General features: G+C 42.8%; 1 long non-coding RNA gene across 1 annotated transcript in view; it reads right to left on the bottom strand.

The window, feature by feature from the left end:
* The window catches only part of LOC139045518 (uncharacterized), a 39,690-nt gene extending 25,609 nt beyond the window's left edge, over nt 1–14,081 (bottom strand). The window contains exon 1 of the long non-coding RNA XR_011503997.1: nt 13,962–14,081. This is a non-coding gene — a long non-coding RNA (uncharacterized lncRNA). The remainder of the gene's footprint in view (nt 1–13,961) is intronic.
* Between the last annotated feature and the right edge of the window lie 3,320 nt (nt 14,082–17,401).

Raw genomic sequence — 17,401 nt, 5'->3', positions numbered from 1 at the left:
GTGTTGCCCAACTGCTCCAAATGACAGTCCGTTGGCTCCATCAGAATGATCTGGAGTCCTTGTTACAAATATAAATTTCCAGGACCCACCCAACCCACAAAATCAGAAAGTCTGGGGTACCACCCTATAAATCCCTTTCATTCTTAACATTCCTGGACTGTTTCCCCTTTGCTCACCCCTCTGCTTTCTTACTGACGTCTGAGATTTGTAACGCTTCTTTCTTCCTTGCTTCTGAGATTCTAGCATAATAAAACTTCCTTCAAGCAAGGAATAAACTTTACTATCCAGATTCCTATAAAAGATCAAGTAATGACATTAACATTCTGTTTTGTTTCTATTTGAAGGCTAAGTTATATAGCTTTTAATAATTCTCAAAAGTTGAATTGACACCTCAGATCCATAATCTTGCATCTGTTTGTGAAGGCTCATATTATCAGCTGCTCTAAAATGTCGTATTGCCAGAATATCTGTGCTGACTATATTCCATTTGTCCTTCTAGATTGATCCACCTCTCTTTTTCATTCTGCTTAGGGCTCCAGGAGGGTGACCTTTATGGATTGCATTAACTGCCCTCTGGCAGTTGGGTTGGGTCAAGGGGCGATACCCCAGGAGATCAGAGAAATCATCAAGGTCAGGATATTTATTTCTCATCTTTCCTCTGATGGGTCACCATGGGTTGACTCTGTCTCTCTTTCAAAATCCATTGACCCTGTCAGGCAGCCCTTTCCTATAACTATGTCTTTGGGTCCCATTATCTGAGCTCTCGCCTTATCTCTTCAGGCCTAGAAATGGTACCATTATTGCCAGCCCAGGATACTGCGCCATCCCTTGTTAGCTTCCCTTCACATTACCACACCTTTATAAATATCCCCTTTGGTAAACATCCTCAACATATTCAAGAATAAGACAGAATATCCTACCCAATTCTTCATTTTCTTTCAACATTCCAAGGGCAACGTCCGTAGCCTTTCAATTTTAAAAGTAAACAAATGTGTCATCAACAAGTTTACATTTATGCTAAGACCAACAGGATGCCTCTACAGGCAGAGATACAATTAGCAAAACAATCATATGGAAAAATACTCAATATTTAGCCTCAATTGTTATCAAAACACAAATTAAGCAACAATGACCTTTGTTTTCTGCCAGTCAGTTACCATTATGCTGGCAAAAATATAAAAAATAATGAGATTACTAGTTCCGGTAAGGGTACGGTAAAACTGGTACACTTGTACTTTGTTAACAGGTATAATCCTTGGAAACTAGGTTAATTGACATAACTCTTAGAAAGATATTCAGCAACATATTTTGAAAATGATTCACTGTTCATACCCTTTGACCCAATAATTCTGCTGCTGATATTTCATCCAAGAGGAAATAATTTATAAAAATTAAAGGGCTATATTAATGTTTAAGTTAATTAGATCATCATTTGAAATGAAGCAAAAAATAACCCTGAAACAACTTTAACGTCTACTGATTGGAAAATTGTTGAGTAAATAAAATGATAATTAAAAAAATTAAGTAACAATGACAGGAAATTCTTAGGGTATAATGCTAAGTTCAAAATTGTAGTGATGCTATATCTATGTAAAATTATAAATGCATGTGGTCAAGTGTTACCGAAACGAAAGTGAATTTGATGAGGATTTTAGGCTGGTTAATTTTAAAAAACTGCAGATGAGAAGCAGGCTCTGAGGACTGGAATTTGCTTACTCTTTGAGAGATATTTACATTTGTGAAGGAAGGGGGGATGACCTTGTAGGGACCTGAAATTGGCCACCCCAGGATATGTCTCTTTGGCAGTGGGATTGTTTTGGGCTGATTGCTTTCAATAAACTGGGACAGGGAAGGAGGCTCTGGGGAATGGAACTTGCCCTTGTTGGGACACATTTACATTTGTAAGGTAAATCTCTATCTGTAAAAGGTGGCTCCCTCTCTGTATCAGGAAGAAGAAGAGAGATGACCTTATCCCTAGAAACTCTTAATGGGGAAGGCAAGAACTTAAGTTGGTTGCTGTCTGGCAATCTCATGTAACTGATTTAGGGTGGTGGCTTCTGACCTTTACTTAATCCGATTTGATTCTTGTCTAAAAGTCATGGGATCACCCAACGACCAGACCCCACCTGCACTGATACCATTTTAACTTTTTTTCATGTTCTTTCCTTTGTCTTGTAAAGAAATGACTCACATACCCATGCCTTATAAAATTAGCCCTAACCCTCAACTCGGGGCAGCAGCAGAGGCTCTGCCTGCCCATGGGTCCTGTCCCCATGCCAGCGGAGGCAGCAGAAGCGGCAGCAGCAGCAGCTCTGACTGCCCATCGGCCCTGTCCCCATGCTATTCCACACTATTCTCTAAATAAAAGAGCAATACTGCCAGATCTTGAGAGTCCAAGAAATCTTTCTTTCAACTCCTCAGCTCACTGACCCCGCATCAAATTCGCTTCCTGCAGAGTTAAATCAGACTCTCCATCAGAAGTAGTTGTCTTACGAAGTAAAGTATATTTGCAGCAAATAGGAGACCATGAGGAATCATTCCCAAAGTCATGGTGTCCCCAAACAAAGGGAAGCAGGGACCTTCTATTTCAGATGGGGAATGAATATTCAAAAAGGAGAGATGGGTATTCACTCGTGCAGGCTCAGTTGGAAATATGCTTCCACACACACAGCAAGTCATGGTAATAAGACCTAAGCTCCTCCTGGAGAGATCTTATCATTAAAAATAAGGCAGAGGTCATAGGTGTAGCTCTAGTGGTGAGGCTTGGTCTGGCTCAGGGTGGTTGGTGACTGTATCTCCTGAACATAACAAAAGGAAAAAAAACCAACTTGGAAAAACAGTTAAATGCTTCCCAACCCACCCTTGAGTTCCTTCAGGCAACTAGTCAGTGACCTAAGGACTAAAGTTAAAACATTAAAATAAAAAGAATTAATTAATTTTTCGTGTGTGTGTGTGTGTGTGTGTGTGTGAGAGAGAGAGAGAGAGAGAGAGAGGAAGATCCTTCTGAGCTAACATCCATTGCCAGTCCTCCTCTTTTTTTTTCTTGAGGAAGATTAGCCCTGAGCTAACATCTGTACCAATCTTCCTCTCCTTTGTATGTAGGACACCGTCACAACACAGCTGATGAGTGGAGTAGGTCCACACCCAGGATCTGAACTGCAAATCCAGGACACCGACGTGGAGCACGTGGAACTTTAACCACTCGGCCATGGGGTTGACCCCCAAGAATTAATTTTTAAGATGAGAGAATTATGATCGATTATTTCTCTTTTTCACTTATTTTGTCTATTCAACTAATTTTTAATGGGGTCAAAGGACACCTCACTAAGATGATAATAATAGTATATAATGTATTATACCTATATAATATATATACTATATTATATACCATATTACATGGTATTACAATAGGCACTTACCTATCGTATGGAGGCAATGTAATACTCATTTTATACATGAGGAAACAGAGGCTCTGAAAGATTAACTTGCTTAAGAAATCATGTAAGTAACAATTGGAGCTGGGAGTCAGGCCCAAAGCTTGCAGCACCACAGCCTGCTATAAGATCTGTCTGAAAGAAAAGGCCCCTGAACAACTGCACCCTTCTAGAAGCTTTCCTCCCCTGACATTCATATCACAGCTCTTGACTGCTCCACTCCTCTGACCATCCCTACTGAATCCCAAGAGCACAAGCCTGGAATGGAGGCATTCTCATGGTTCTATTCTTGGCTCTCTCTCTTTAGACTTCATCCATTAGAACACTGAGCTATCCCCAGAGTCATAACTACCATCTCTCTGTGGATCTAGACCCTTTCCCCCTCTTGCATTTGAAAGCTGCATTTCCAACTGTCTGGTAGGCCTTCAGATATGTTGGCATCTCAACCCAAACATATCCAGGACCAAAGCTTCCTCCTTCTTGAAAATATTGCCTTGCTCTCTAAGCTTTAACCTCCATTAGTGATACTATCATTCTCCCCAGTAACCCAGGCTTAAAACCTCTTTGAAATCCTCCCTGTTCTATCCCACTCTCACATTCAATCACTTGCCAAGGCATATAGATTCTTGCCTCACTCTGTTTATTGCATCCTTCCCATCTTTTCCATTTCCACTGCCTTTATCCAAGTACTCTTCTCATTAACTTTCAACTGGACTATCACAATCTTCACAATTAGTTTGGACTCATAAATTCCCAACACTAGATTTTGAATCAGAATTGCACCCACACACACATGCTCCTGGGCCCAAACCACATCTACTGAATCAAAACCTCTAGAAGTACAACGGAATCTGGGAATTTTTTTTAATCCCCAAGTGATTCCAATATGCAGCCAGGTTGGAGAGCCTCCGACCTAATGATTCCTTGCCTCTAGTTGTTCTTGGAGGCACCCTCTTCCCCAAATTTTGATCCAGATTGTACATTGCTTTCACAAATCTTTCCAAAGCATCTGCTTACATTACTCTTTTCAAAGACCTCCAATGCCTCTGCACTACCCCTGCAGCGCCTTCCGAAGTGTCTACTTCTACCAGGTATTGTCTGGGGGAGGAGGAGAGGAATCCTGAATTAAGTAGAACCGGTTCACTTAATGCAGAACTTCTCAGGCTTGAATATGCAGTTTTACAGTGTGAATTTTCAAGAGGGAGGGATATAGCCTATATAGTTCCCAAATTATCTGACCATGGGACCCTTCTTTTGTGAAACATCTCATTGCTCTAGAGTTCTAAGGAAGCCTTGGGGAAAGGCTAGCCTACAGGATAAATTCCAAACTCCTGAACCTGACCCCAAGGGACCCTATAGTCAGACTCCAGTCTGCCTTTCCAGCCTTGTCATACACACATCCCAAACACCCTACTCAGACTGACCTATTCACTGTGGAAAGAGCTTTATCGTGAGAGTCAAACAGGGGTCAACCACTCTGGATTCTTGTCCTCTCAATCCACAGGCCCACTTCTATTTACCAAACTAAATTGTATGTTTATGCACTTTAAACTAGATCTTTAACTGCAAGGAAAAAAAAGTATAGCTTCCCCTGCTGTGCTAAACAATGCCATCAGTGCCGCACACGCACACACACTCACGTGCACATTCACAGATGCATGCACACCAGGGAAATCTTGCTCATTTGATGCTGCAGGGTATGAAATTGACTTTCATCCTTGATGTTCTTATTTGTTTACTAGAGAAACTGATTGGGTTGTTGGGAGGTGGGGGAACTTACGACATAAAAATGATCAGGAGTACACAGACAGAGTCCATAAAGTTATCTTCCTCTGCTAAATCTCTGTGAAGTTGACCCCATCAAACAAATATCTTCTTGCCTTTGGGTCACAGTGACCACTAAAAGCAACTCAAGGATTAAGACAGGAATTTCAGAGTTTTCTTTCTTTCTTTTGGTTAATCAAGTCCTTGGGAGGTCTGAAAATTGATCTTCCTCAAACTCTAAGTGTAGTGGCTTCCTGGGAAGTGACCAGGGCTCCTCAGGCCAGCATCCTGCTCTAAGGAAATTAGGCAACACGCAGAAGTGCTTCAGTTGTGTGAAACAGAAACCTGACTACGGTGGCTACAACGAGTGGCTTATTTCCCTTGCATCAGAACTGTGGAGGTGGCACCCCAGGGTTACCCAAGCAAGGGTCCTTGATACCATCAAGGACCAGATTCCTCCTAACTTTTTGCTCTGCCATCATTAGCATGTAGTTTCTGCCCTCACTATGTCCACGTTCCAGTAAGAAAGAATGAATAACAAAGAACAAAATGTATAGGCTAGCTTTTTACGGGGAAAACAGTGACTTTTCTGACAGCCCCATCAATTAGGCTTCCATTTAAATCTCATTGGCTGGAACTATGTTACATGACTACCTTGAATAGAAAGTAAATCTGGGGAATAGAGCTTTTTAGCTGGCAAGTAGCCAATCACCCCAAAATAGGTTCTGTCTGTAAGGAAGAAGGGGAAATTGGATATTAGGTAATCAGCTGGAAATGTCTGACGTAGCAGAAGTACCAAGGCTACCTGCACTGGCAGCCAGAACACTTGTAGCTTCTCTATGGATGTAATCCAAAAACCAGGCATCTAAATGAATATCTGTGCTCTATTTACCTGCCTGCATTGCAACGTACATATATACCTAGCATACCTTTGGGAGTGCATATATGGCATTTAGGAAATTGCTTACACAGGGATTACCCAATATTCCTGAGATCTTCTAGTTATTAAGCATTTAAAGCCAACTTTCAAGCATATGAAATACAAAGCCTGTTATGTTCTGAAAATTGCAGTTGCTATAAAAGCTAAAAACACTGATCTGGAAGAATGTTTTTGACCAGGGACAAAAGGATTGGTAGACATTTGAGTGACGAATTTTTTAGTGAATTCCACTAATTCATGCATTTACACACAGCCTGAAAAGGGGAAGGATTGACTTCCTCGGCTTTCTGTTGCTGAATCCACTATATATATATATCAATTTTTTAGTAGAAATTGTTCCAAAAGAGTCCAGTGTGAGTTTACTATGTATTAAATGACTTGGATTTAAGAACCTGGGCAAGCTTCAAACATAACCTTCCCAACAAGGCAGACAAAAGAAATGTTAACAGCAAATAACTGAGCCAGTGACAAAGAACGACTCATTCTTTCTGTAAAGGTCCAAGAGAAATAATCATTAAAGAAACGGCCATTTTCCAAAAGCTTTATTGCAGTTTCCTGCAAGGCTTTCAGGAGCTTTCCACTCGTGTGGCGTGACAGCAAATCCAAGAGAACTGAGCTGGCATCCTTCTTCCCCTCTGTGACTCAGGCGGGGTAACTCTTTTCAACAGCACTTGTTAATCTTGTTAAATAGTAAGTGCCTCTTGGTTTTATGAGCCATGCTCACTTTCCCTTCCAGCCCTCACTGACCTCACAGTCTTTGTGCGCCTTGAATGTCACCTCCTGAAAGAAGTGTACAGTTAATTCTAGGACAACACCAGGCTGAAGAGTATGTGTGTGGCCTGAATCATAGAGAGAGACGTGGGGCCAAAGCTCCATATTGGATGCCCATCAAATTCATTTGAGATCTATCTGTGACCATATAACTTTGAGAGATTGAATTTTGATAACTAGAAGTTGCATTTTTGTGTTTGTTTTTTAGAAAGGGAAAATGAATTTGTCCTAAGGTTGGTTCACCTGAGTGGAGATGCAGCATATGAAGAAGTAGAAACTGTATTTAGTTGGTCCAGCCAGGCTGGACAGAAACCTACCAGCATGTACAAAACTATTAGATGTGCATACCCTATGATCCAGCAATTTCATCTCTACGTGGTCAAATGCTCAGATTTTTCACAAGAACATGCCCTGATTTTACTGGTGAGTATAGCATTCTATGAAACAGTTCACTTTTTGATAGTGAATCCAGCTTTTGGAAGAGACAAATGTCCTACAAGCAGAGGTAGCTTCCAAATGCAGTGTCCAAGGATTAAATATAAGCACCTCGAAGTCCTGAAACAGCCCACCTTTTGAGTACTACTTGGAATAGAGCTTATTTTCACTGGGTCCCATGCACTATGCCCAACTGAGAAGTGACTGCAGAAAGGCAGTTCAAAATCATTAAAGGGTAAATAGGGAACACGAAGGATTCCAAGCTATCTCCGCTCCCTTCCACCATTGCTTGAATCCCTACCACTAGACAATGACCCTCCACACTTAATCTTACTTCTGCCTTCATAAGACCTGGGAGAATATTCTTCAATAAAATCCTAGATTACAGAAAAGAATTATTTGTCCCCCACCCCAAATAAAACCATTTACTTCAGGAAACAACTATGGTTCTCTGAAACCATGCTCATTTTCCAGAGGATGGCATTAGAAATATACTATGCTCCAGATACACAAATGTCTCTTTACATTGTCCCAATTTGGATCAGTGTAATAAATGAGTTTGAGTGTCTACTCTAAGTAAGATCTGTATTTGACATCCTGAGTTCTCCTCTAGTTGTGAATTACTGTTTAACATCTATGTACTTGCTTTGCTTTGTGAAATATTTAGAGTATTGTTATGCTATGGGCTATAGGGCAAGTTTTTAAGATGGCTCTATGTGTTATGAAAATAGGCAAATTGTGTTGAAATATCCAAAAGAGAATGTGACAGAATATGTGACAAGGGAAAGAACCTGTTAACATAAGGGTCAATGATGGTGGCATAATCAGTTCAGTAGCAAGAATGACCTTTATTCAGATCCCAAGTAGAATCCTTTAATCCCTCTGGCTCAGGACACATTCCGTCTGCTGGGAAGTTTACATGTCATGTTGCTGAATTTTATCCCTGCTGACTCTTTGCAAAGAACACTTACTAGCAAGATTCTGTTCCAGCCTTCTGGGCTATCTTTTCCGATACGAATAAAGATAGCGACAGATTAAAACAGAATTTCTCTATTGAGCTCAAAGGGGGGATTTCACCAAACTCTGGAAAAAGAATGCTAAACCAGTTAATTCCACTGCAGCTAAAAGTTTTAAGGATAATGACTCCCATTGCATGAACTCTTCTAGACAAAAATAGAATTGCAAATTAGGGGGGAAGGTGTATTCTGTATCATACAAATAAGACTTGTCAGCCTTGGATTTCTTTCTTACTAAGCCCACCTTTAGAAGCAAGAAGTATAATTCCATAATGTAGGAAACGACTTCAAAATATCTTTAAAAGATTATGTGTATGGGGGTCGGCCCCATGGCCGAGTGGTTAAGTTCGCGCTCTGCTTCGGTGGCCCAGGGTTTCCGCCTGTTCGGATCCTGGGCGCAGACATGGCACCGATCGTCAAGCCATGCTGAGGTGGCGTCCCGCATGCCACAACTAGAAGGACCCACAACTAAAAATACACAACTATGTACAGGGAGGCTTTGGGGAGAAAAGGAAAAAAAAAATCTTAAAAAAAAAAGATTATGTGTATGTATGCTTCCAAAAACTGTGATGGAAAAATGTTCTGCTGCCACTGGATTTCCTCTTTCCTCCCATCTTCTGTCCAAGTCCACATGCTTCCCCTCTGAGGAGAGCTCAGACCCCTAGCTTTTACCTCCTCGGCTGCCCTCCGGGTTCCTCACAGCATCGCACAGTCTTACAGACCCTCTGCAGAGTGCCCAGGGCTCACCCTGCTCCCACCTGCTGAACCCGCCTCTCCTTCCTGTATCCTCTCCTCATGGTGCCACCTGCTTTTCCCTCAGGCCCTTAAATCTAAAACCTTACTCCTGTGACTGGCACAGCACAGAGCTTGCTTTACCTAATGCACAGAACCTGCATTTTATAGCCTTTCTTCCACCTACTCACTCTCTTGCCCTAAACTCCAGAAGGACCCTTCCTGTTTCAGGCCAGCACGAGAACCCCAGCACCTGCTGTCTCGTAATGGAATTCAGGCCCAGTCATTGCCCCTCAGCATCTAGACTGATTCTTAGATTTTTACAGGTAGGATTTAATATTCAAATACAGTAGGCAACCCCAAATTATCACCTTTTGATGTGGTTCTTAATAAATGCACCAGTACCAGGCAAGCACGCACACGCATGTGCACACACACGTACCACCTTAGAAAGAACTAAATTAAAAACTAGAACACTAACGTGAAAGCACTTTTCAATGTCAAAGTGCAGCGCCAATATCATTGTTGTTATTATTGCTGTTAGGCCGTCCTCAACGCTCTCTATGAAGTAATAGCTAAGACAGCTTAGCTGAGTAGTTAAGAGCTCTGATTCGGGAGCCATACGCCTGGGTCAGATCTCAGCTCTGCTACCTGACCTGGTTTGGCAAGTTAACTAATTTCTCCATGCCACAGCTTTCTCATCTGTAAAATGGGAATAATAATAATAATAATAACCGTCCTCATAGGGTCATCACAAGGGTTAAGAGTTAATATTTGAGCAGACAGAGGGGCACTGCCCAGATCCCTCTTCAAGGAAGAACTTGCTGCCCGGATTCAGGGAGGATGGTCAGCAGACAAACTCCAGATCTCGGCCACTCCAGTCTGTGCCAGCTGCAGAGAGCTGCTGTGCCCGAGGCCATGCCCTTCCTCGGGGTACCCTCGGTTAGTGACTGAGTGAAGAGAGGGTGTGAAGGCGGGCCATTCTGGTCTGATGCAGGACACCCTGATAAGGAGCACCCGCCTCAAGCTCCCGGCCAGGTTGACCGAGGCTTCGTTGAGCCCGCAATGCAGTTGACTTCTTCCTGCTTTCCCTCCCTTCTCTTCAAAGGTGTTAATCCCTAATAAGCATCTCACACCCTAAACTCCGTCTCAACACAACTTTCAGAGAACTTAACCTACTTAACCTGTGACGGCTTTTACGAAGTATTTAGAGAAGTACCTGGAGCATAGTGAACACTCCGTAAGTGCTTGTTAAATAAAATTAAATAGTCTTCTGGAAAGGCAGCACCTTCCTTGCTCATCCCTCTTAGAGAAGATGCTCTAGTTGATGTTCAATGTCAGGTTACTTTGAAGAGCCGGAGAGTCTCCTGATGAGGATGAGGAAACAATAAAACTACCAATACGGCGATGGCATTGCTATGCTTGTGCTTGGGGATTTTTTTCCCTATTACCTTTTCTGTGCTTGATCTTACAATTCTACCTTTCTTGCTTACAAGTGCCTTTTCTAATATTTAAAATTTAGGTTCGACAACTCTGCCTAATGTCTAACGTGAATTTATATATAACCTATATGGCATCTAGAATCAAGATTTCTCAGTGGTGCGAAGGACATCTCAGTGCAGACTCTTCACACGTCAACCCAAGTATGATTGTCCTCAGGCTGTGTAACAGGAGGGAAATGAGTGAATTCTTGGGACCCCGGAGTCCTCAATAGCACTGAGGTTATACTTCATCTGCAGATCTCTGACTGTGTACTATTCATCAACTCATTCACTCACTCACTCATTCAATCAATAAAGCAATAAATCTTTATGCTCAGCTTCACTTCACTTCATGAAGAACAAAGAGAAGATCCTGCTCTCAAGGCTCTTACCCTCTGGTGTGGAAAGGCCACACCAGGTAATAAACAAGACAATTAAAGATGGAGGTAAATACTGCAGAGAAGATGAGGATACAGTAAAGAGCTGTGGCCAGGGCCTAATTAGGAGAGGCCTCTCCTGGGAGGTGACATCTGAGTTAAGAATTTAAGGATGAGAATCCAGAAAAGTGCCTGGAGAAACATGTCCCAGGCAGGAGGGACAGCAAACGAAAAGACCGTGAGGAATGAGCACACTTGGCTGTTGGAAGAACTCCAGGGAAGCCAGTTTGGGCTGAAAAGTAGTGATTGAGGGAGAGTATGGCCCATGGGTGAAGTTGGACAGAGAGGGCCAGATTCTGTAGGGCCTTAAGAGCCATGGAAGGAAATTAGAGTCTCATTCTAAATTCTAAATTTCATTCTAAATGCATGAGAACCCACCAAGTGATTTTAAGGGGGGTTGACGTAACACAATTTATGTTTTTAAAAGACCGCGCCGACTAAACACAAACGCAGCACTGAAGCAGGGAGTTGAATCACAATTGACTAAAAGACGTGGGTTCTCTCAGATTCCTGGTGGTGCTCTATCCTAGCATCGTGTAACAACTTCTAAGGGCTTTTAGGCGAAACTGTGGCTCTTTCATGAGCTGCTATTAGGGCCCTGAGAATAAACAACACTGTAAATTAAAACCATCACTAGACCTGAAAAAACACTCATCCTGTCCATACTCAGAAATTCCACCCATCTTCTCTTCTTACTAAGATCATTCCTCCTTATTTCTATTTAGAGCACATCACCTGGCATTGGATAATCTGTATAAATCATCTAGAACCAACCTTTGGTTGCAACTTCTCTCGAATAATCATTAGCTATACTACTTTGGCTCAAAATGGAATGGCACTCAGTTTTGGGCCTGTCCTGGCTACGACATTCTGTCAATGGTGATTAAAAGAGAAAAGGATGAATATTGGCCTCCTGAAAGACAGGAAATTCTGCCTTCCAAAGAAGGACCATATATATGGAACATATTTGTTATTAATTTTCTCTTTCAGGCTGAGAACCTACTCACTAAAGACAGGCAGTGGAGGAAGCACCTGCCCAGAAGGAGAACCCAGAGCAAATGGAAGGAGTAGGGAGGAGCCCGAAGGCCCAGGAATGAAGTGGGCCAACCTGTCCAGCGGAGAAGCTGGGATTACTGGGGAAACGAGCTATTTTCTACCATTAAGGGCCCATACAACTGATGTGTAAGGTGAGCAGAACTGGTCAGGAATCCAGTTGTATGAGGGAAGATTCCAGATCAGTGCCAAGGAGAACATCTGTTAGCAGAGAAAGCTTCAAAGGATAGATATTTAATATCTGTATCTCTGCCTCAGTCACCTCAAAAAAAAAAAAAAAAGTATAAGGCTCCTCTCTTCTCTTGATGGAGTTTTCCCTGGCATTAAATTGATGGGATCAAAAACAAGCAAAGACAGCTTCTTTGCTTCCTTTCCCCAAGTTACCTTTGTTTATTCCTGGTAATTAAGATGACTATTGCCTTGTAAGAAAAGCTGAACATTTCCCTCCCTCCCCACTCCACCCCGCCTTCAAAGACACACACACACACACACGCACGCACGCACGCACGCACGCATGTGTGTGCATGCCAGGCCATCTTGAACAGTATTGTCAAGCCCAGACCCTCCTGAACTTATAGATTTCCAACTGATTCTTAGGTTGAGGAGCAACACTGAGCCAACCAAGGCCAAAGCTGTGAAAGAATGAAATGCCACGAGTTTAATCAATGTAGCCAGCCAATTTAAACTTCTGCGATTGAAAACATTTCTTCAACTCTTCACTTAATCTTTCTTTATGGGATAAATTAATCATGTGAACAATTCAGGCCTAAAATCAACACAACCAAACTAAATCTAGATAGAAAATGTGCTATATGATTGGAGGCAGAATGGAAGGTAGCAGCCTCTGAATTCAAAACCTTTCATTTTTATTTTCTCGGCTCTGTTGCCATGTTGGTGGGGAAGCTCTTAGAGCCGTTCTGAATGTTGTCAGATGCAGGAGGCGGTGTGCAGGGAGGCGTCTGCAACATGAGGAGAGCACAGATACCCTTAAAGAATTCACGTGGAAGGGGAGGGCAAGCATCATAAGTGCACATGTGTGTATGGTTGGTTGGTTGGTTGTTTGGAAAGTAAAAAACGATCATAATGACAACTGAAATGGAGCCCAGCTCCATAACAAGTTGTTGAATAAATAAATGAATTCTGTTTTCTCTGAATCTCTTTGGTTAGTCAAATTGGGATGCCAGGTTAAAATCCTCAGGTCTCTCCTGGCCGTGGCTTGTCCAGAAGCCGTGCTGTGTTAATCCCTGCTCTGCATAGTTCACCTTTGAAGAAGTCCAGAAATCTGTGTCACCCAGACACGTTTCCTCTCAAAATCAAATGACCCTGGCAGCATGCCTCCTGAGTTTTCCTCCCCATTAGTCAGGATTTCCAAATGACTGCTAAATCTGAATCTTGGGCTCCTTCCACCCAGCCACGCCACACAAGTTTCCATGAAACTGCAAAACTAAGAAACCCTTTACGCCACTTGACAGCAAGAAAATAAAATCACAGAGGCAATAAAAAGAAGGACTATAAACCAGCAAATGAAAACAGAAATGAGAAGAGTGAGATCAGGCCTGGGGCACCGCCACAGGGGCTGTCACGTTCCTTATTGAAGAACAGATCCACCTCTTGGAATTGCTGAAAGGTGAGGCTGGAGAGGAGGGGCAGAAGCCCATCCTTGGCTCTCAGCGTACGCCCAAAGCCCTGCTGGAAAGAATCTTAAAATATCTTTCATTTACTCTGCCAGTTCCAAACGCTGGAAGCAGTGTTCTTTCTGTTTCCTTGGCAGAACGCTTTCCGCTTTCCCATCAGGGAGGGCTCTAGTTACCTTCACAGGAGTGAGCTCTCTCTGGAGGGGGCTGCGCTCTAGCTAAAGGGCCCACAGTGACATCCCCAGGGTAGGGTGCAGGGCATACCTTTGAAGACCTGAACTCCTCCTGGGACTGGGCTCATTATCTTCTTCAGCATGGAGGTTTTCTGAAATCAATCCTTCCTGTGCTAAGTAATTAAAACACAAGCAGGAGGCTGGTTCTAGTTTCCTCGTAAATAAACGGAAAATAATGAAATGTTAGGAACTGGCACTGACTGCCAAGTTTTATGGTCGCCCCATAATTACTTTGGTACAACACAAATTTGTGTGTGTGCCTGAAATAATTATTTGATAACCGTGACCACAGTTCCTAAAATAATTAAGAACTTTAATCATGTACTGAAATTGAGAAAAATAGCTTGATAAATGTTTGCCCTCCTACCTAACTACGTAAATACAAGAATGCTGAGTTGGTCTATTCTGCTGCCTACATGAATATTTATCATGAGCAGAGACGGGTCTGACAAAAACAATTAAGGATTGAGTTGAAAGCCTGACTGGCCTATAAAACTGTGCAATGTCTTATTCCTCAAAGTAGCTGCAAGTACCTTTTGGGGCCTGGGGTGGGGAGGGCATCAAGCCACAGGATAAACAAGGTAAACATTTAGGGCACTTCAATTTTACTGCTTTTATGGGTATAGGGAGCACCTTATGTTTATATCAAAAATAAACACAGCAATATTGTGGAAAAGAATGCAAAATTCACACACATTTCTCAGTATCACAAAGACACTTTGAGCTGGCAGCTACCTCCACAGGGGCCCTCACAGGTCCTCCTTTGTTTTAGGTATTCTTTTATTTTATTTTATTTTTTTTTAAGGAAGATTAGCCCTGAGCTAACTGCTGCCAATCCTCCTCTTTTTGCTGAGGAAAAGTGGCCCTGAGCTAACATCTGTGCCCATCTTCCTCTATTTTATACATGGGACGCCTACCACAGCATGGCGTGTCAACTTGTGCCATTTCCGCACCAGAGATCCGAACCGGCGAACTCCAGGCTGCCCAAGCGGAAGGTGCGCACTTAACCCCTGCGCCACCGGGCCAGCCCCTGCTTTAGGTATTCTTTGTGGAACCGTCTATGAAGTGCTCCTATAGTGTCAGGAAGCAATGACCTGCCAGAGAAAAAGGAAGATGTTTCTGATGTGCAAGTTTCTACTCTAGACTAGATTGGATAAATTTCACATCATACATATAAACATGAATAATAGGACTCTTAAAGCATCTTCCAGATAACTGGTTCTCAACTGGGGGCAATTTTGCCCCCACCCCCACTCCGGGGTGACATTTGTCAATGTCTGAGGACATTTATGGTCGTCATAGCTGAGGGAGGGGTGCTACTGGCATCTAGTGCTCAGCATCCTATAATGCACGGGACAGTCTCCCACAACAAAGAACTTCTCAGCCTAAAACGTCAATAGTGCTGAGGATGAGAAACTCTGCTCTAGCCAACGTGCATATACACTCAGACAGCAAACAAGTGGTCTGAAAGTCACAGGCAGGGCCAGAAGACCAGGGCCCACAGGAGGCCTAAGAAGGCACTCACAGTGTAAGGAAGGAGGTACATGTCTACCTGGACCAGGGCAGGAGACAAAAGGCAGCCTCTGGGAACGGGTTCAGCTGGTGGCCAGACCAGGGAGAGGAGTGGGTTTAGAATTCAGGCCACGAACAGAGCTGCAGTGCGGTCTTTGAAGACTTGCTTTTGTGGGACTGTGGCAGTTGCTGCTGTGCAGGTGGTCAGAGGTACCCCAGAAAGCTGCCTTAATCCTCCAAACAAGAGTGGATCTCCCCACTCAGTGCTCAGGCTATAGGTCTGAGGCCTATTATCTTACCCACCATATATTCTGCCACTGATCCCCAGAGTCAGCTGGAAGCTCTGGAGGACAAGACGCGTGCATTGGTCCACAGTGTCATAGCCCCTACCAATACTCATAAAATGATTGCTGAATTGATGTCAATGCCGTATGCTCCTCCCAATATTAGAAATTCCGCATGCATACATTTGAATAAAACATAATAAATCGGAAGGAAAAAAGGAAGCGATTCTACCATTTTCATCTAGGAAGATCACTTAGCAAAGTCTATCTTTAAAGACCTGCTTATACTTCTTTTTCGATGCTAATCATCTGTTTGAATGCCTTCCCCCTTCTTTAGCCTTTCTAGCAGTTTCCAGCAATAATGCAGTTCATCTTGAAATTTCACTGTTGTGTTTCATAAAAGGGTCACAGCCTTGGTTAATGTTTTTTAGACACAAATGCCTGTAATCAAAGAACAGAGCAAAGTTTGCCTATCTTTCACTATACAACTAAAAAAAAAATTTAAGCTCTAGAATTCATTAATTTGCTAATGACTTTTCCCTGTAAGGGGTAGTTTGCTCAGCTTTAATTATAACACAAAAAATTCATTTAGGCTTTCTCCCTGCTTTCCATATTCAAAATGAACCATCCCATAGGCTGATTGAGAAGGAATCAAGCATTTTTGGAACAAAAGGCAATTTTCCATGTTAAAGTGTTCTGGGCAGGTTTACTACCATCCTATTCTTTACATTCCTAAAACGTAAGACACTCATCTCAAGCAATCCAAATATCTTCAACTCCACTTACAAAATAAATCAAAGGGTTATTCTTCACCTTACAAAACCACTTATCAGAAGATTCAACCCAAGATTCTTTTCATTCAGCAGCACTTACTCTCAAACCCATTTAAATTTCGATGGTATTTACACAGCTTTTCAGGACCCAGAAGAAGTTTCTAAGAGCTAAGAAGGAACGATGAATGAGCCGAACCCCTTAATTTTGTAGTGAGGAAACTGAGGCTTAGAAGTCGATATGAACTCTCAAAGCTACATAGTGACAAGAGCTGGGACTCACCAAGGGCCACGGCTTCTCACATCTCCACCACCTCCATGTCGAAGCCGCCATAATATCCTGCTTGGATGCGTGCAGGAGCCTCCTAAGTCGCTCCCTCCTACACACAACCCTCCCCACAAAGGCCACTCCACACAGCAGCCAGAGGGATGCAGCCACAGTAGAGGGAAACTCCTTTGCCCAGAAACTTCCAGTGTCTTCCCATCTCTCTCAAGTAAAAGCCAATCTTCACAGTGTCTGCACAGCCTGTTCCATTTCTCATTACTTATTTCTTTGGTCACAGCACCCCAGCTGCACCCAACATTTTCTTTACATACTTCACCCTGTGGCTTTTGCTCTTGCAGTTCCCTCTGCCAGCGACCTCTTCTGCCAGACTTCCAAATGACTCCCTCCCTCCCACTGGGGGTCTTCTCAAACCTCACTTTACCAGAGGTGGCTTCCCTGAGCACCCTATGTAAATAGCAGCAACCCACCTCCTCTCTCTCTCCCCCGCCTTACTTTACTATTTTTTCTAGCACTTTTACCACCTGACATATTATATATTTATTTGTTTATTGACTGCCTTTCCCCACTAGAATATCAGATCAACAAAAAAGCCTCTGCTGGAACCCCAGTGCCTGGTACA

The sequence above is a fragment of the Equus asinus genome, chromosome 6 (genome assembly GCF_041296235.1).
Source record: "Equus asinus isolate D_3611 breed Donkey chromosome 6, EquAss-T2T_v2, whole genome shotgun sequence".
Taxonomy (NCBI): domain Eukaryota; kingdom Metazoa; phylum Chordata; class Mammalia; order Perissodactyla; family Equidae; genus Equus; species Equus asinus.
Note: the sequence above shows the minus strand (reverse complement) of the source record. Positions and strands in the feature narration are given on the sequence as shown.